The sequence below is a fragment of the Protopterus annectens genome, chromosome 4.part0, assembly GCF_019279795.1.
Source record: "Protopterus annectens isolate FY-2018-M chromosome 4.part0, PAN1.0, whole genome shotgun sequence".
In the NCBI taxonomy this organism is placed as follows: Eukaryota; Metazoa; Chordata; order Ceratodontiformes; family Protopteridae; genus Protopterus; species Protopterus annectens.
In genome coordinates, this window is record NC_056733.1 from 1,091,524,794 (window position 1) to 1,091,545,889 (window position 21,096).

The following is a 21,096-nucleotide window of genomic DNA, read 5'->3' on the forward strand; positions in this document are numbered from 1 at the left end:
CAGCACTAACCTGAAAACTGGACTATACTAGCTTAGAAAGGCGGGAAACAAGTATATATATATATATATATATATATATATGTGTATATATATATATATATATATATATATATATATATATATATATATATATATATATATATATATATATATATATATTTTTTTTTCAGAAAATAAAGCAGATACAATAAAAAAACACTTTAAATGCGTATAAAAAGATGCTTATTGTTATATATCTCAGTTCAGAGTTGTAGTCAATGCCCCTAGTAATAAAGTAGGAAGAAACACAAATACAGTAAAAGCAGATGAATAAAGTGCAATTTTATATATGTATATATATATATATATATATATATATATATATATATATATATATATATATAAAACAATAGAAAATTAACAATCTGATTTAAACAACTTACCCAATTAACCAGAAAAAAACTCAAAACTGAGCCCTGTTCCAGCAGTCTTCAATCAGACAAGTTCTAACTGCACACTCCCGCTAGGGTGCAGGGGAACCTTCTCCAAAAAAGATGACCTGGATCAGTGCTCAAGTTATACAAACAAAGCTAGATTCAGCAGGCCTGAATCTGGTCCTATGCTACAGCAACAAGGTGCACCAATTTCAGAAAGAAACAGTTTGAATACGCAGGCACAATAAGCCTGTGACAAGAAATTCCCAGCTCAGAAAGGCAGAATCCTGCCTCTCCTTCCACAAGAGTGCAGACCACAAACCTTCTTATGAGATTCTTAAACAAATACTATACTATTACATATATTCCTTCCCCTTCTTGTAGAGAATTTTTATTTATTTATTTATTTTTGACTAGGGAAGAGTACTGATCTTACTAGACTATTCACAATTTTTTTAGAAAAAATAACACTGCCTGTGCCATGTGTATGCAGTGTGACATAAATATAAACACACATTTTCCAATAAATGTTTTATCAGTCAATAATACCAACTTTATTAAATTGTTTTTTTATCATAAGTTGTAAAATAGCATGTTTTAAATCATGAAATTGATAGGAACTTTAGCAGCCCTTCTGTATCTCCTTCTTCAAATGTGTCTTGAGGTAGATGTAGTTCCGTTTTGTTGAGTCATCTTAGTAGGTAACAAAAGTCAGTCTCTGTCAAGTTCTGCTGAGATTATTCTGGACGCACTTCTCCCTCAGAATAGTTTTATACTGTTGGTATATATTGCCTGTCAGGTAACTTTGTCATCTCTTATGATTTTCTAGTCGTATTTCATAGAGGATTGTATGCGGTTAATATGACCTGCCACTCTACTAAACTGACATCAGTTCCAGTCTTTAGACCTTCTTCTATTTTTCCTTAGCAACTTTGATTTGACAATCTAGGCTCTAGGAATTGTAACTGTTTTTACTGCAGGAGCATCTTACTGCTCCGAAGGTCTTTCTCCTGGATTTTGCACTCTGATTACTTCTTCCTATACTAGATTAGTTAAAGCTTTTGCAATTCTGTTGTAGTAGACTTTCTGTCTTTTCTTAGTTTCTTGCAAAACTTATTTTATATGTGGAATTGCTTCTGGTTGTAATAACACTGTAGAAACTGGTTATTTCATTTTAACTCTGCTTCCGTTTGTACCTTTGAAGATAACAGGCCAGTAGGTTAGAGACAAATGCTTTGGTACTATAGCAAAGTTCAGTACTAGTTTTGGTTTACACTGGCAGCATGTTTCATCATTCTACATTTTACAGTCTGAATTGTTCTTTCAGCTTGTCGGTTGCATTTCAGGTGTCTCAGACCGATAATAATGTGCTTTCATTTCCATTCCTCTCATAATCTATGGAATTTCAGGTTAACAAACTAAGCATGGTTATGTAAGATAAGCACATTGGGAATTCCATACCTGGAAAATATCACTTTTGAGGAGCATTAAGACAGAATTAGATGATGTGTCTCTCATTTTGATTACCTCTTAAGACTTTGAGTAGTAATCCATGCAGATCAGAAAGTGTGAACCTTTCATGACTGAATTCAGTATAAACTAGTATCCAGTTCATAATTATTTATCATTTTCTGTTTGAGGACCCAGATGAAATTTGAACTGATTTAAAGATTTTTCCATCCTGGCATGTAAATGTAGCTGGTTAAATATTTGTGCAAACTGGACCTGAAATTATATATCTCTTCTTGTACTGTAATGTGGTGACATTTTTATTAAAAGCCCTCATTCTCTTGTGAGTCTAGCTGAATTATATAAATCAAGATAATAATGGTCTAATATCAATTGGTCATTGTTAGCAAGAAATATTTTGAGCAATCCTCACCTTGTAAATTTATTTGTAACGGTTGGGAGGGTGGCCTAATGGTTAAGGTGTTTGCCTTACAAACACAAGGTGCAAGGTTTGAGTCTCACAAGGGATAATTGGCTAGGCTTAAAATGGCTCACAAGGGCAGTTAGCTTAGTACTAATCTATGAACCTATGAACAGAGCGATAAGAGCAATAGTATATCATGGTGATGTAAATGTATGATGCCACTAACGTTCCACTGAAAATGCCTGGCTACACATTCAAGTTAAGCAAGTACACTATTATAATGACAAAAATCATCACCATATTCAAGGATGGATCTTACCAAAGAGTCGAACAGTGGCAGCAGTGTGGTATGGATTCTGGTTGTTGTGGTGCTCAGATGGTCGATATTAATTATGCTGTAAGCTCTTCTATTTAAAAAAATATGTATTTTGTTCAAATTCCAGATTTTCTCCAAAAAAGGACCCACTTGTTTATAGTGACTAACTTGTTTAATATTGTTGTTGTTGATTAAATAAGTTTTGATTTGTCAGCATTCCTGGATTTTTTAACACCTTTATTGAATTATCAGTTAAGACATAGGAAAACATATATGTACAGAAAAGAAAAGAAAAATTTTTATTTTATTTATTTATTTAACATTTGTTGACCGGGAAAGTCCAACTAGGTTCCACAGATCCTGTTTTCAGCGGAGGCCTGGGGAGATATGCTCCAGAAGCATGTTTTTAGAATGTGGGAGGAAACCGGAGTACCTGGAGGAAACCCACGCAAATGCAGGGAGAACATGCAAACTCCACACAGAAGGCACCCCAGCCGAGAATCGAACTGGAGAACCTCTTGCTGTGAGGCGACAGCATTAACCGCTGCACCACTGCGCCGCCCGAACATATTAAACATAGTAACATCCCCAGTTACATACATTATACATTGCATATATATTCTTTTGTATAACTATTATCAAACCAACTTTACATAAGTTGCTCAATTCCTGTCTTCCCTTAAAACTCACTCCTCCTCCAAAACATTATTCTGCATATATTGTTCTCACAATTTACATTTATTTCTGTGTAACTTGCTCCTTCGCTTTTCTAAATATACTACTTCCAGTTATTTTAACTCTGTTAAAATATTCACTACTTTAAATATAGTTGGCTAAGACTCTAATTTATTGCTTTTTTTGGGCAGCAGTCAAAATTAAACTTAACAAGGTCTTATTATGTCTAGGCAATTCAGATCATGTGTCCCAGCTCAAAGGAATAGTTTCCTTATTTACACCCATTTGCTCACTGAATATTTCTGACAGAGTACTCTGTAGGGAATTTTTAAAGTCTGCCAACTCATTACGCTTCCAAAACATACATACCCAGTTAGTTCTTTTTTCCCCATCACACCTTCAACATTTGCCATCTACCTCAGGAAAAATTCTTTGGAGTCTGCTTGGGGTATAAAATATCTATGCAAACACATCCAAGCAAAAATCCTAAATCTTCTAGACTTTGTTCATACTTGGAAGCCATACTTAAGTCCACGCGTTGCTCCTTGTAAATCGCTTACTTAGTCTGTCTTCCCAATCTTTTCTAACCTCCTCTGATTGACTCCTATAGTTATTGTACAATATTTTATATGCCCTAACAATTATCGCTTTTTAACAGCAGCATCTGTTCTAGATTTAACTAAAAACTCTACCAGAGCAGTTCTTTCACTTAGGATTCCCCTATCCCTTTCTCTTTACCTATACTCTGATATAAATCCCTGATAGGGAACACAGTCTCTAGCCTGCAGTACAAATATCTTCTTGGCGTCTTCCCATTCTATTATCTTTCTCTCTCTCTCTCTCTCTTTCTAGTTATTTGCTCCCAATACCTTGCTTCTTTTGCCAGTTTTCTCCAGTAACTTCCAGCCCCCTCTTCATCTTCTGTGTACCACTAATTATAGTCATCCTCATAGATAAAAATCTCTTTTATTCATTCTCATGTTGACTTAGTTCTTAGAATACATTATGCTACTTTATGAATATTTTATTAATTCTCATGTTGACTTAGTTCTTAGAATACATTATGCTACTTTATGAATCTAATATTTATAAGGTTTCTCCCAGTATTTTGGGTTTGTAATACCATGACGGGAATGGACCCCATTCCTAAGTCAAAGTATGATGAAAGTTCATGAAATTAGTAATTGTTTCAATGTTTGATGTCAGACAAAAGTGCTCGTCACAGCACCAACAATGTGCCCAGTAATGACTCTTTCTGAAATTCGTAGAGTTATATGTAATGTTAATATATATAAATACAATTGAACATTCTTTTTTATAAGACCCATTGCTCCTACTACTATTGGAACTGTCTAGGTATCTTTCTTCCACATTCCTCTTGTTTTGCCTGCAAATCCTGATATTTTATGACTTTGTGTTACTCTGGGCACAAGACAATGTAGTCACTGGGTGTAGTGATTTCAATGATCAATGTAACTTTTGTCTTCTTTACATGGACCCCTATACTGGGTTTTCTTACATCTGTCTTTTGAACTGTTGGTAATGGGTGATCCCATGTGATGTAAACTTCATCATTTTCTATGATGCTTTGTGGCTCATGTTTCCAATGTTTTCAACCACTTCAGTACCATAATGTTTGCACAATCCCCAATACAACAGTCTTGCCACATTATTATGCCTTTCCATGTACAGTCCTTCTGCCATTAGTATGTCACAACCAGCAACAAGGTGTGCAACTGTTTTTAATTCTGTTTTACAAAACCTACATTTGTCTGTTTCTCCAACATGTTCAATGGACTTTGTAAACCAATGTGTACATAGCCCACTATCTTGGGGCACCAAGATTAACCTTTCATCTTTTGGTTTGAATTATCCTCTCCTTAACCATTCCTGCATTCGATCCTGATCAACATGAAGTTCTTCCTGGAGTCTTCTATACTTGCAACTACATTTATGCATTTTCCACATTTTTTGCCTTCTCATCTGATCCTTCATCTTCTATTCTTTCTTTTGTTTCTTGGCACATTCAGTTGCTACCTGATTTTTATCTACTTCTGGTTTGATTTCCATTCCCGCTTAACGCCGATATCCTTCTGCTAGACTAAGCAGAGAAGTCATCTTAGATTTATTCTCCTCATGTTTCAAAACTTTCACTATGTTTGGGTTTTGTGAGGTCAGCAGATATGTATGCAGTCCCACAATTGCAGATATATTCATGTAATCAATTTCAAGGAGGTCCATACCTCCTTTAGAATGGGGAATATATAATCTTGGTATGCACTGATTGTTATAAATCATTTGATGAACATAAAGCATCCTACTTGTTTTCCCATCTAATCTATCCAACACATTTTGAGGCCAGTCAATCACTCCAAAACTGTAAGTTAGGACAGGAAGATCAAATTGATTTATCGCTTGAATTTTGTTTCTAGATGTCAACGCTGTTTTCAGAATTAATTTGAGTCTTCTAAAATATTCCTAAGTTTTATTCACATTTGTTCATGTTTTATTGCTGACCCTTCATTAGTTCCCAAATATTTATACACTCCCTCTTGCTCAAGTTCTTTAAATCACATTCTTGTCCCAAACTGATATTTTCTTGGTACTGCAGCTTTCCTGCTTTAACGGTTGCTTTTGCACATTTATCAGGAACAAATGACATTCTTATATCATCTGAAAAAGTTTTGCCTGCTTGCAGTTTTGCCTTCAGTTCCTTATCTGATGAGCTATACAGTTTTAAATCACTGACAAAGAGAAGATGAGAAGTCTTTACACTTAGTTGTTTTTTAGGAGCCAAATTACAGCCATGATCTAATCTGTTAAATAGACATCCTAATGGGTTAAGGGCAAGGCAAAAAAGCAAGTGACAGAATCACCCTGGAATATCCCTGTTTGGATTTTTATCCCTGGAATAATAATTTGCCCTTTATCATGGCTTGACTGCAAAGTGGTTTGCCACTGTTTCATGGTCACTGCAATGTAGTTTATCAGTGTAGGGTTTATCTTATACATTTTTAAGCACTCTTTTATCCATGAATGTGGGATACTGTCAATGCTTTTTTGTAGTCAATCCATGCCGTACTTAGATTCTTCCCCATTTTACAGTTCTCTATTATGACTTTATTTAACAACAATTTATCCTTTGTTCCGGATGACTTTCTTTTACTGCCCTTTGGTTCTACTGCCATAATTGAGTTTTCTTCTAAATGACTATAAACTTTGTTGGCATCAATTCCCATGTATAGTTTATATGCTGTCAGAAGGCAAGTTATTGGTCTATAATTTTTAGGGTAGCTTGCAGGTTCACTCTTAAATAGGAGTATTGTTTTTCCTCTTGTTAGCCAGGTTAGTGTCTGTTCAGGGTGTGTATATAAATAGTTCTTACTTATGGCTAAATCTTCATGCAAAGATGTTAATACTTTTAACCAGAAGTTAGGTACTGCGTCTGGGCCTAGAGTTTTCCAGTTGGAGGCTTTTCTTAACTTTATTTCAGTCTCTCTAGTCGTTACTTCATCCCATTTTATATCCTGCACCTTTGAACTTATTCTTTCTTTAAATTCTTCTTTCCATTTAGCATCTTTGTTAAGTTCCACTGTGTGGCTGTTGCTATTCTCATTAAGAATCTGCATCCAAAATCCCACACTGTCCTCATTTCTTTAAAACCCCCTCCCCACTTCATCACCATATCTTTTCACTTTAAATTTTAGCTTTCTGCTTGTGTTATGTATATGAGCTTCATCTGTGTAGCGCTAAAATATCCCTTCAAATCAGGTACTCCTGAACTGCCTTGTTCTAGTGGAAGGATCAACTTTTTCCACTTGACCAACACCCTCTTCCCCTCCCAGATATATTCCTTCAACTCTTTATTAACTGATGTCCATGACTTCTCCTCTGGTTGATAAAAACATGCCTGACCTGTGTATAAAACTAAAGAGATTAAAACATTTTCACTGCTTGTATCTTACTATACATATCCATAAACAAAGTTTTTGTATTACCTTTCTTTAGTCTCTTCCCAGATATCCTTAGCTGCCATAGCAGAAGTCTTTTTAATCCATATTATTAAATACTTCATTTTATCATGCCCCTATAACTATGGATATTGCTGAACCAATTTATGAGTGGGTACATAATTTACAGCTATAGCCTTTGTTTTATCATCATTAATGTTTACTTCCTGAAAATACTTGATACTGTCTCAAAATGTTTCACAACACTGAGATGTCCTTTTCTGTTTTTATTGAGTACAAAATAATATCATCTGAAATAAAGCCAACTTTTCTTGATTATCATACTAATTATATCCTTGAATTTCTGAGTCTGTTATTTTCTTTGCCAATGGCTCTAAATATAAAGCAAATAACAAAGAGGAAAGTGGACACCTCTCCCTGGTTCCTCTGTTCAGACACAACGTATCAGAGAGGAACCTTCCCACTCTTAATATAACCTCTGATCCCTCATATATCCTCTTAATTAATTGTATTATTGTATCAGGGAATGCAAATGCTTCCATTGCCATGCTCATAAAATCCCAGTTTACTCTGTCAAATGATTTCTCTGCATTAAGACCTAGCAATAACAGAGGTATTTTCTTACATTCTGATTCCCCTGGATAATCATTGTTCTAATAATGCTGTCAAATGTTTGCCCCCTCTCTACAAAACCACATTATAGGTTCATAGGTTCACAGGTGTTTATTAGGCTAACAACCACAAGGGCCTTTTTAAGCCTAGCCATGTATCCTAAATCTTTGACATTGATCCATATCTATCAGTTTTGGCAACACCTTTGTCATTATTTTAGCCATTACAAACATATGCACTTTATAATTGTGGTTTAAAATTAAAATGGGCCTGTATGAAGCTGGATCTGATGGATTTTTATCCCCTTTAAGTATAACAGCCACCACTGCTTTCTTCCAGGATGTTGGTGCTTCTCCTCCTTTTAAAATACTGTTAAACAAAACCTTCCAGATCTGTATTGCTTTCTTCCCTCCAAGCTTCCAAACTTCCACAGGAATACCATCTATTCTTGCTTAGATTTCACTGTTCTTATCTCATCTCCCTCCTATCTTAACTGTTAATTGTTGAGACTCGTACATCTGACCTTGGCATACTTAAGCCTTCCATAAATATTTCCATTTGTGTTCTTTCCTGATTTCCACATTTCTTTGTTTTATACATATTTCAATAACATTTCTGAAATATCTATATCTCTACAGGCCATGTGTCTATTTTTCTAGTTATAGGCTCCCTAAGTTTGGTAACAACCCTGTCTAGTTTATTTTGCCTCAGTCCTTGTGCTAAATGTTTGTGTGCTCTGGAAATATTATCAAAAACAGTTGGTTAACTGCAGTCTTTCAAATCATGTGCATATTATCCGGATATTCCTTTATTTTCCCTTTAGACTCTGCAGTTGCACCTCATCTTATTCTGTGAGATTCTCCTTACTCTGCAATACTTTAACATTTTTCAACCCCTCTAAATAATAACTGTTACTTCTTAGCCATATTGCTTTTCCTTTTATTTATACCCTATTTTAAACTCCACTTTCATTTTATCTGACTCAGCTATAACTTCTAAAGACATTTATTATATAACATATATATATCAGTTTCAGGTGGAATATATATATATATATATATATATATATATACACACACACACACACACACACACACACACGTGTGTATATATATATATATATATATATATATATATATATATATATACACACACACACACACACACACACACACACACAGTGTATATATATATATATATATATATATATATATATATATATATATATATACATATATATATATATATATATACACACACACACACACACACACACACACACACACACACACACACACACACACACACACACACACACACACACACACACACATGCCAGTGTAGTCCTCCACCCTTGCCAGTAGCCTCTTATTACCATATATCTACCAGTATTATCTTTTTCCCCTGTTCTATCACTTTTGGAGCTCTTGTAGCAATCAGTATAATTTCTCCCCTTTTCCTTTGTCTGTGATATTCTGCTGAATATCCATCCTGGAATCCTTTCTTTAGCAAATTCACAAACTTGTTTCTTTTCAACTATGTCTCTGATAGCATTTCTATTTGCAGTCTGCATTCCTTAATATAATTCAATACTCTTACCTTTTTGTCTATACTACTGAGGTCATTTACATTCCAAAATAATATGGAAAACATAACCATTATTATAAGAAATTATTATTCCCATTATTATACATGACAGCTTTTTTAAATGTCTATTTCCAACATCTGTGTTACATACATCCACTAATGTTTGGCAGAATGATCTTTTAAACAGTTGTTTGTTGTCATCCCCATTTGAACCTATGTCACATTTCCCAGACTTTTTGTTTTAAAGAAAACCCTCAAACAAACAAACAAACAATAACACCCCCCTAACCTATTAACTTAAAACAAACACACAAAAGTATGTACCTCTTCAAAGAATAACTGACTAGCCTGGTCTGCAAAGCTATGGAGCGTATCATCATGGAACTCATAAACAAAGACATTGGGAACCTCCAAACACTGGATCCTACCCAATTCAGCTTTGTTAAGGGCAGATCTTGCCTCTTGAACCTGGTCAACTTCTTTGAAACAGTCACCAAGGCCATAGATGAAGGGAAGGTAGTCCACAGAGACTACCTGGACCTCGCAAAAGCCTTCAACACAATACCCCACTCGGGCATCATAAATAAGCTCACCAGCTTAAATATCAACCCCTATGTCACAGGATGGGTTGCAAACTGGCTCAGGGATAGAACCCACATGGTCAGAATTGCAGGTACCATGTCAGACTCTAAACCAGTTACAAGTGGCGTCCCACAAGGCTTAGTCCTGGGACCTCTCTTGTTCGGTATATATTTCTCTGAGGTACAGGCTAACATGGGAGGACTATGGCTGACCAAGTTCGCAGATGACTGAAAACTGGGTGCCATAATTGACTCGCCGACTGACACAAACATCCTCCAAAAGGGTCTCACAGAGACAGATAACTGGTGCCAGAGCCATGGCCTAAAGCTAAATGCCAAAAAGTGCATAGTCATCCCCTTTGGGAAAAACAAAGTGCCCACAAATTACCACATAGGTGGTAATCCATTATGTATGGAAGAAGTAATTAGGGATTTGGGGACCCAAGTAGATAGTAATCTCTCCTTTGACAATCACGTTGCCAAAGTGGTTAGAAAGACCTTCTATATAGCCCACCTTATCACGAAAGGGTTCACATCTAGATCAAGAGAGGTCATTGTGCCCCTCTACTCATCACTCATCAGGCCCATAATTGAATACAATGCCCCATTTGGGATGTACCTTACCTGACACCTGCAGCAACTGGAAAGACCCCAAAAGTACCTCACCAAGAGGCTCAAGGGACTCAAACAGATGCCCTACGCAGTTAAGCTAAAAAAACTCCAGCTCTACTCAGTTGCTTACCGCCTACTCAGAGGCGATCTGTGCCTGAAGTATAAAGCATGTCCAACCCAGAATTAATGGACATGCTCCACCTCAGGAAATCCAAATCCCTTAGAGCTACACACTCCAGGGACTTAAACCTCAGCACAGAAATAAATAGGACATGCTGGAGGGACAGATTCATATCCCAAAGGCTACCCTCACTCTGGAACAAAATCCCAATCCATGTTAGGCAGAGCCCCTCAATGACCCTCTTCAAGAGAAATCTTGACGAGTGGATGGGAGATCGTAGGTTTACCCCTGGGATCTCTTCTGTGTCCCTACTAGACAGAGGCACAGTAAACTAACCTTAAAAGGGCTATCTTCTGTGACCTTCTATACAGAGGAACAGTCAACTAATCTAAAAGGGTGGCAAAAGCCAAACACACTCTGGCTAGGCTTATAAATGCCCTAGGACAGATAGCCTAGTATCAACCTATGAACCTATGAATGAACTTTAATCCTTTTGCTAGGAACAACTTCCCAAATCATGTATTTCCTAACCTAGCATAAAGGTTAAGTATGCTAAAGCACATACCACAGCCTGTGCTCTTACTTACACTAGCTGATGTCTGTTCTTTTCTTGTCTCTCTCCACTCCCAGATGTAAAAAACAGCTTTCATACTCTCAGAAAACATTAACTTTCAACCTTAAGAAAAAATGTGCTGGCTATCTTTAAATAAAACTAAATTATACACTGTTCTAGCAAATGCACTGAAATATTTAGGTACCAGGAAAGCTTCTATCTCTTATTCTTTACCAATAATTTCAAACTATCCCCGGGATTCATGAAGGATGGTGTTAGCCTTGCGCTGACCATGCAGCATAGAGATGGCGCAGCAGCACCACATGCATATTAATGAGGTGCGCTGCCGTAACGGCCATATGCATAGGAAACATGCGCGAATGCAGGGGGTGTGTCCAAGTGCTGCACAGAGGCGTGAACATGTCGGCTGCATACGCCCAACCTAAAATGCTGACTAGTACAGCCTACCTCTAATAGTAATCACTCCTGTCAGTGTCCGTGGATACTGAAATGTATGCAAAGCATACAAGACAGTTTTGCGAACACCAAAATAAAAAGTAAACACAAAGGCACGTAGCTGAATATTGAGTCCCCCTCCCTCGAACAAATGACATTTAAAACCCCGTGCCCGTATTCCATTGTAGTGTTGATAGTTATACCAAGGCAGAAGCGAAACGCATTGTGTTAACGCACTGCCAATTGCTAAGCCTAGCCCAATGGTTAGGGTTACCACCTGCCCCACATTGTGAGGGACAGTCCCCCTCTAGGCAGTTATGTCCATACCAAAACCATTATAAATGGCAAATGTCCTGCAATTATATGACATAATTATGTCCCATATTTTATGTAATAGTCCCATACAATACTTATTTCCGTATGTAAAATACCTAAATGTTACAAGAAACAGAATAAGCAAGTAAACAAAACAGAATAAGCAACTAAACTGCTACAACAATAAGCTTATATTTAGGCATAAAACTAAAGTACTTTCCTTTGTACTGACCATGGGTATGTGTTGGCCTGTAAAATCTGATGTGTGTCCCGAAAATGTCCCATCCTGGTCATATGAAAAGGTGGCAACTCTGCCAATGGTCAGAGCATTCGCCCAATATCTGCCCATTCGCGGTCCAAGTTGTCCTTGTCAGGACGGCCCAAAGATGAATGAGTATTACCCGGGTCTACCTACCATGTCAAGAAAGATAAGTATTTGCATGTACCTATGTGTGTGAAGTACAGCATGTGGAAGATCAGAAATGCTAGGGTAGTCCTCACAACCATATTGGTACCAAATATATGTAGTATACGCAATGTGTTCTGTTGACTGTGCCCCATGGGCCATCAACCAGAGTAGGGATGGATGGTGTCTGTGGAATATAGGGGTGGGGGGTGACAGGTAATGTAATAATTCGCCAAGGGGAGACTGGGTTGGATGCACAATAGGTGAACTGGAGGTGTACGAGGGAGCAGTGGGTGAATCAGAAAGATAACCAAAGAACAAATATTCACATCCGCAATACAACCTGACAGGCCATACTGTAGAACACAATCCCACAAATATATGAACATTAAAATGTGCGATACACATGTACAGAAACATTACCGGCACATACCCACATAATGGTCTGGCCTGAACTGAACCATCCAACCCCAACACACCTGGATAAATAATTGAATACCCATCATCCCCTCCACAGCACACCACCCCCCTCCTTCCTGAACGTCCGCCAAACCCACCCATACTCGGGCTGCTAACTAGGCACAGCCATATCTGCACATAGTGACCCCCTACTCATATCTAGTAGGCAGTCTCACCCTAGGTAGTCTCAGGATTGCAAACTATGTATCCCTTGCATGTATAACCCTACCTTATTTTTGTAAAGCCAAAGGAATCGAGATCATCGGCCCCCACAATTTTTGGATATCCCTCATGGGATAAGGATCGGTTCTAAACATTAGACCTGGTGTCATGACACGATGTCCAGTCCTGTAGACATCTGGACACAAGTTGTATGAGCAGTAGTTGTCCACAAGACTGCTCAGCCTCCAGCCGGTCCTGCAGAACCTACGACACAGGATTAAACACCTGACTGTGATGCATGGCTCCCCATGTGCATTATTGGGAATATATACCTTACACATTCGCATAGTGGCAGTTGAATATAGGGTGATTAAAGCGCTTTAAATCAGACTTAAGTAGGGTTACCACCTGTCCCACTTTGCGAGGGACAGTCCCTTTTTGGGCAGTTGTGACCTGACCAAAAATAATACAATGGCAAATGTCTTGTGATTGTAGGAAATACTTATGTCCCATATTTAATGTAACAGTTGCATAAAACGGTTATTTCTGTATGTAAAATACTTAAATGTTACAAGAACCAGAATAAGCAACTAAACTGCTACAAGAATAAGCTTTCATTTAGTCAAATAAATAAAGTTCTAACCTTTGTACTGACCATGGGTATGTGTCGGCCTGTAAAATCTGATGTGTGTCCCAAAAATGCCCCACTTTGGTCATTTGAAAAGGTGGCAAACCTAGACATAAGTGGGTATGCAAGCATGTATGCGCGACGGTAAGTGGCGGTGATTCAACTGTATGGGAAATATAAATAAGCATGTAGGTGTATATGCATGTGTATGTATAGATGAATATATATATATATATATATATATATATATATATATATATATATATATATATATATATATATATATATATATATATATATGCACAATAGGTGAACTTTCTAGAGGGTGAACATAATATATATATATATATATATATATATATAAAGAATGAACATGGTCACAATATAGCAGTCATAATGAATGTGAAGGGAAACAGCAGCGGAACCCCCCGTAATATTTAGTGCTGTTATATATCAGGATGGCCAGAGGTGAGCACACCTCTGCATCCCCAACCACAGATAGGACGCTAAAAGTGGAACTAACGATGTCCCAGTGCTAAGTCTGCCTTTCAACTAGGTACAGGGCAGTCCCGGTCCTCAGTCGGACAAGCCTAAACCCGGATGACCACATGAACACCCTGACAGTCAAATACACGTATGTGCCAGGACTATAGGATTTGGAGGTCTGAATATACTTTGAGTGAGTTAACATGTGGCAAGGGTCCAGAGCAGTAGGGAATGGCGCATGTGTAGTAGTATGGATTTCCCAACAGGAAAATGGATGCCTGCTGTGTTAGTGAAGTGTTGAGTCGTGTGTTCGGATAACTATGAACCATGGGTATACATATGAATGAAGCAGAACACTAATAGTGTAGTGGTTAGAGCATCCGACTGTCGAGCAGACGTTGCCGGTTCGACTGCAGCACACACCATTTATGACATGTAATCCATATACCAGCATATCTTGCTAATTTTATGCTGTATAACAATATAATACCAATTAAATGTGAACTGGGGTGACGTATCACAGTAAGAATGTAAACGGATTTTGCGTGACTTGAATTGGTGGTTAAACGGAAAACCGCAGCTGAAAAGTGTTGTACTCACCCTTTGTCCAACGGCCCTTGTTCTGCCCAGCAACACAATATACTGCATCAGCCAGGCCTGACGCCAGGACCCTACACATCACAATCAATGTGATTTACCACTAAGCCACGGCAGTTATACCTAACGTCAATGTTATCACAAACATAGCAGACAGCACAGTCATTCAACAGTATGATCAAAGTAATTAAATCATATAGATATGTATGCATGCGTACGTACACACACACACATATATATATATATATATATATATATATATATATATATATATATATATATATATGTATATATTTATTTATTTGTTTTACATTTGTTGACCGGGCTAGTCTAACTGTATATATGTCCATTTTCAGCAGCGGCCCGGGGAGAAAAGCTCCAAGAGTAACACAAAGCAGTAATAAAAAAAACAGTCTTAACAATGAGCTGAATAATAAATAATTACAAAGACATCAAAGCAGTAATAACAGGAAGAAAATATTGCAAAATATTGGTATACAGGATAAAATAATGCATTTAAGAATAAGATACAACAAATTGTTTACAGTAAATAGTACATGAAGTTCACAAAAGGTAATACATTTAAGTATCCTGGATTACAGTACTCCTTTCAGAAATAGCAAGCAGTACTGAGTTAGCATACAAGTAGGATCATGGAGATAACAGTAGCAAAGACAGAACATTAGTCAGGGTTGCTGCAGGGGCATAACCAGTGTGTTTTGAGGTGTCTTTTGAAATTTTGTTTGAAGAGGGGTAGGGAAGGAAGTGAAGTTAGTTCACTAGGAAGTAGGTTCCAGTTTTTTCCTGCAGTGTTGGAGAAAAGAGAATCCCCTGCCAAGTTGTTGGATTTGCTTATGCTAAGTCGAAGTTTGTTAGAAGAGCGTAAAGTATTGAGATTTTTGTAAGGGATTATGAGGTTTGAAAGTATAGTAGTGTTATTAGGTTGATTAAGGATCTTATGGGCAATGGTAAGTTGGGAAAGTTGTAGTTGGTTTTGAAGTTCAAGCCAATTTAGCTGCTGTAGATTTTGACAGTGGTGGGTTCTGAAGGGGTTCCCAGTGGCAAATCTGACAATGTTATTATAGGAGTTGGCTAGTTTGAGAAGGTTATTTTTTTTCAGGTTAGTATATATGGGTGAGGCATAAAGAAGTGTTGAGATTAGGTGGGAGTGGGCAATTGTGGTTTTAGCTGTTGGAATTAGGAAGGATTTGATCCTATATAGGGAGCCCATTTTTTGTTTACTGTTTTTATAGTGTTGTTAATATGGCTATCAAAGTTAAGGTTATTATCTATTGTAATTCCTAAGAGTTTGGTGGTAGAGTCAGGGGATATGAGGGTGCCATTGTTAGAGATGACTGACAATTCTATAGGGGTGGACCTGCTGGTAGGAATAAAAAGGAGAAGCTTAGTTTTTTGGGATTCAAGAGGAGGCAACATTTTAAGAACCATGTCTCCACTGTGTTAAATACTTTCTGAGTCAAGGATTGCAGTTCAGATGAGGAGGTGGCTGAACAGATGAGCATAGAATCATCTGCATATTGTATGCAGGTGGCTTGAGGAATTACTATGTATAAGTAATTGATAAAAAGTGAGAAGAGGAGAGGTCCTAAAATGGAGCCTTGTGGGACTCCCAGGGTGACTGGCAAGTGGGATGAAAGATTGTTCTCCCAGAGCACTGCCTGCTGCCTATTGCTGAGGTAGGTATTGAACCATTGAACAGCCTGAGTGTCAAGAGAAAGGGACTTAAGAATACTTATTAGAAGAGGGTGGTTTACCATATCAAAAGCTTTTGAGAGATCAATGAAGAGTGCAGATGAGAGGATATTATTATTACGGTTTCTATTAATGGAATCAGTGAAGGATAAGAGGGCAGTAGTGGTGCTATGGAATGGTCTAAAGCATTGTTGGCTATTAGCTAGTATATTGTGTTGAATTAAATGGTTTAGTAGCTGCTGATGAATACATTTTCCATGACTTTTGCTAAGGGTGATAGAAGGGCTATAGGCTGATAGTTAGAATAATCATTTGAGTTACCTCCTTTATGTAGGGGGATAATGTGTGAGATTTTCCAGATGTCAGGGATAGTTCCCTCATTAATGGTTCTGTTTATAAGGATAGATATAGAATAGGCTACTGCTTTGGCTGATTTTTGCAGGTATTCCAATGGTAACTGGTCAGCAGGAGTACAAGGCTTATGTTTTTGGATAAGTTTATAGATGATGAAGGTAGAGATGGGTTGCAGTTGGAATGTAGGAAGAGAGCTTGAAATGGAGGTAGGAAGGCTTGAGCTATCTGGGGAAAGCTGACTTGCTAGAGATTGTATGGCCTCTGTGAAGAAGGTATTGAAGGCATTGGCAGTTTGTTGGGGAGTATTATGATTGGCCCCTAGAGGGGTTGGTGTACTAGAGTGCCCTGGGTGAAGGAGTCTATTGATACTAGTCCAGAACCTTTGTGGGTTATTTTGGTGGGTTTGCTGTAGTTTACAATAGAAGTTCTTTTTGTCTGTGATTATGGATTTTTTTGTAGTATTTCTCATCATTCTGAATGTTTGCTGATCTGAGATATTTTGGTAGCACGCCACCTAGACCAAGTTTTGTTTCTGAGCAGGATTTTTTGCCTGGTTTCTTTTGAGAGCCATTGGGCTGGTTTGGACTTGATTCTAATAGAATGTTTAGGAGTGTGATGGTCTAGGATAGTTAACAATTTAGAGTTTAACAGCTTCTTCAAGTGGGAGCATTTTTAGAGGGTTCCAGTCACAAGCACTGAGCTCACTTTGGAATAGAAGTGGGTTAAAGTGTTTGTTGGACCATGAAATTCTATATGTGGGGGGTATGGAAGTATCATTTTTTTGCCTGATAATGTAGGTCAATGAGTGGTCACTAACATCATCATGTAAGGTTCCTACCTTATAAGTTTGGTGATGTTTATTAATAAGAATCCAATCTAAGGTACTCTTTTTTTTGTTTGGTTTGTTAATTTTGGTTGTGGAGTTGATGGTTTGAGAGAAGCCATGAAGGTTAATATGGGAAGTTGGAGTTTCAGTATTGACACTTTTCCAGTCAATATTAAAGTCCCCTAATATTATTGTTTTGTATGGGTAAGTTGATGACACTGAGCTTAGGATATCCTCTATAGAACTGGTATTATTACCAGGTGGTAGGTAGATACAGATGATGTATAGGGATTTACTAGGGTTGAGTTGAAGTCTGGAAATGAGGACTTCTCCATTATTATCATGTGGTGGGTTATAAGGTACAGAGGTGATTTGTCGACCATCCTTAGATAGTATTGCTACACCCCCTCCCTTACACTTTATGCATCATGTCTCAGTATGTTATATCCTGGAGGGATGATTTCATTGTCTTTAGTTCCAGGTTTTAACCTTGTTTCTGTCAGACATAAGATGTCAAAGGAGTGAACATCTAAGAGGGCATGCAGATGGGCAACTTTGTTATTAATACTGCGGATATTGAGATGTGCTATTAGGAGTGAGTTAGGCGGTCTGATAGGGGTGAGTGGGATAGTGGGATTGGGGCAGTGAGATACAGTCGTAGAGACATTGGCTGGGTCTGGGTTAGGATGGATGTCACCATCTTTTACAGAGAGGTTTTTAGTTTTAGTATGGGATTTTATATATATAACTGATCTGATATTTAAATTTCCTTACTGTATGTTTAATATATTTAATGTGTGCGAGTCTGTGATACTTGGCTAGAAGGTAGCTAGGTATTGATGTCATATTTATATGATTATGGGAGAGAGTAAAAGTTTGAATGGCTGTTTGTTTTAGAGGGTAGTGAAAGTGAACATAATTCAGGTTTTCGAATGAGGTTAGGAGATAGGCTGAGGTTAGAACAGGTATGAGTGAGGCTATGATTAGTAGCTTAGTTAGAGTAGTTTTAGCAGCTGTTGGCATGTTGCTAGGTTTAGTATTTAATAATGTAGAGGAGGTAGGATTAGAATAAGACAATATGGAGAGGTATTGGATGTGATAAGTAGCTCTGAGTAGAGGGAGCTTTTGCATGGTTAGGGAGATAGAGGGGTGTGATTCAATTATCTAAAGTGGAGGGAATGTGGGATTGGTAGGATGGGGAAGAGGGTGTGGTTAGGGTGTATTAGTCTAGGACCACTGGGGTGGGTGGGAATTGAGGGTAGGGTGGGAGAGCGGAGTGAGCCTGCAGGGCGAACGGAGCAGGTAGAGACAAGAGACGGAGGAAGAAGAACAATCAGTGAAAACAGCTCAAAATGTAAGGTAAGTAAAGTTAGAGGAGAGTAAGGAGGTTGGGGAAAAAGTTGTGGGAAGGATAGGAGAGGGTTTTGTTAGTTGCAGTGGAATAGTTAAAAGAATGAGGTAGAGTGAGCTAACAAACAAAACTTGGGCAAGGGATTGAAAATAGAATATGTTAAAAAGTAGCAGGTAAGCTGAGTGGGAGGTAGGGCTAGGGTAAGGCTGCCACCTAGTGGACAATCTCAGTAGTACAGTTGTAGAATCTAAGAGGGAGAGGACAGGCCAGGGAATAAGTTATAAGAAGCTAGTAGTTAAATGTACTTTGCTAGTATGGAGGAAGGGTATTCAGGCTGTAAGGATATGGCTGCTGGCTATTCTGGCTTAAAAGCGACCTTTTAGGTGCCACAAAATAGTTGCTACAATTCCAAATTATACTACAGGTGTAGGAGACCAACATACTTTTTGTTTCTATTTAATACCTTAGGGAGCAGGACAGAAGATGTTAAGATGAAATAGCAGGCTGGAGTGGATCCTTAGTCGTCAGGTCAGAGGAGTAAGTTTCCAAGGACAGGATGTGTAGCTTATAGAGCAGGGTACTTGTTGTGAGAGAAAGTGTCGAAAGAGAAAAAAAAAGGTACAGTGGTTGAGAAAAAAAATAAACTTTAGAACAGTAATCAAATATCATGTGCTAAGTCATTGTTAGAACATATAATAATAACAGTGATGTGAAACTAATACTGAACTATAAATTTATTAGCAAGTTGATAAAATAGCATGGACAAACCTTGCCCATCAGCAATTAAACAGTTAAAGCCAAATAGCACCAGCACAAAATTATCAGCAGAATATTCTAAACCTTGCCTAACAGCAATTAAACAGTTAAAGCCAAATAGCACCAGAAAAATTATCTGTAGAGTATTCTAAATAATTGCTGAAAGAGGCATATTAGTCAGATAAATTCATAGAATAATTATGATAGTAACGCAATCATTAAGAAACAAGATATACATATAGGGTAACCACCTGTCCCACTTTGCGAGGGACAGTCCCTCTTTGGCCAGTTGTGTCCTGTACATTTAGTGTCAAATGGCAGATATCCTAAGATTTAATGACAAAAATATTTCCTATATCTATGTAATAGTAGCGTAAAACAGATATTCTGTATCTGAAACACCTAAATATCATAAGGAACTGAATAAGCAACTAAAATGCTACAAGAATAAGCTGTCAGTTAGGCATAAAAGTGAGGTCCTGTCCTTTGTACTGGCTGTGGGTATGTGTCGGCCTGCAAAATCTTGACGTTTGTAGCAAATAAGTCCCATTTGAAAGGGTGGCAACCATATGTATGTATATATATATATATATATATATATATATATATATATATATATATATATATATATATATATATATATACACACACACAGAACGAACATGGGAACAAGAAAGCAATCATAACGAATGCGAAGGAATATAGCTGGACAGAGGTGGCCAAAATCCCTGCATCTCTAACCACAGGTAGGATTCTAACATTGGGAGTAACCTTGTCCACATGCAAAATCTGACTTTCAAATGGGTACAGGGCTGTTCCATTCCCCAGTCGGACAAGCCTAAACCCAGATGACCACATGAACACCCTGACAATCAAACACACGTATGTGCCAGGACTATAGACTTTGGAGGTCTGAATATCCTTGGAGTGAGTCAACATGTGGCATGGGTCCAGAGCAGTAGGGAATAGAGAATGACGCATGTGTAGTAGTGTGGTTTTCCCAGCAGGAAAATGGATGCCTGCTGTGTAAGTGAAGTGATGAGGCATGTGTTCAGGTAACTATGAACCATGGGTATACATATAAATGAAGCAGAACACCAATAGTGTAGTGGTTAGAGCATCCACCTAACGAAAAGGCATTCACGGTTCAAGTTCGACTATAGCACATATCATTTTCCTTGTGGAATAAATGTTGCTCTGCTGTAAAGCCGACATTTAGACATGTAAAGGTGAACGGGTGTATCGCATGGGACTATTAACCAGATCCTTTCAA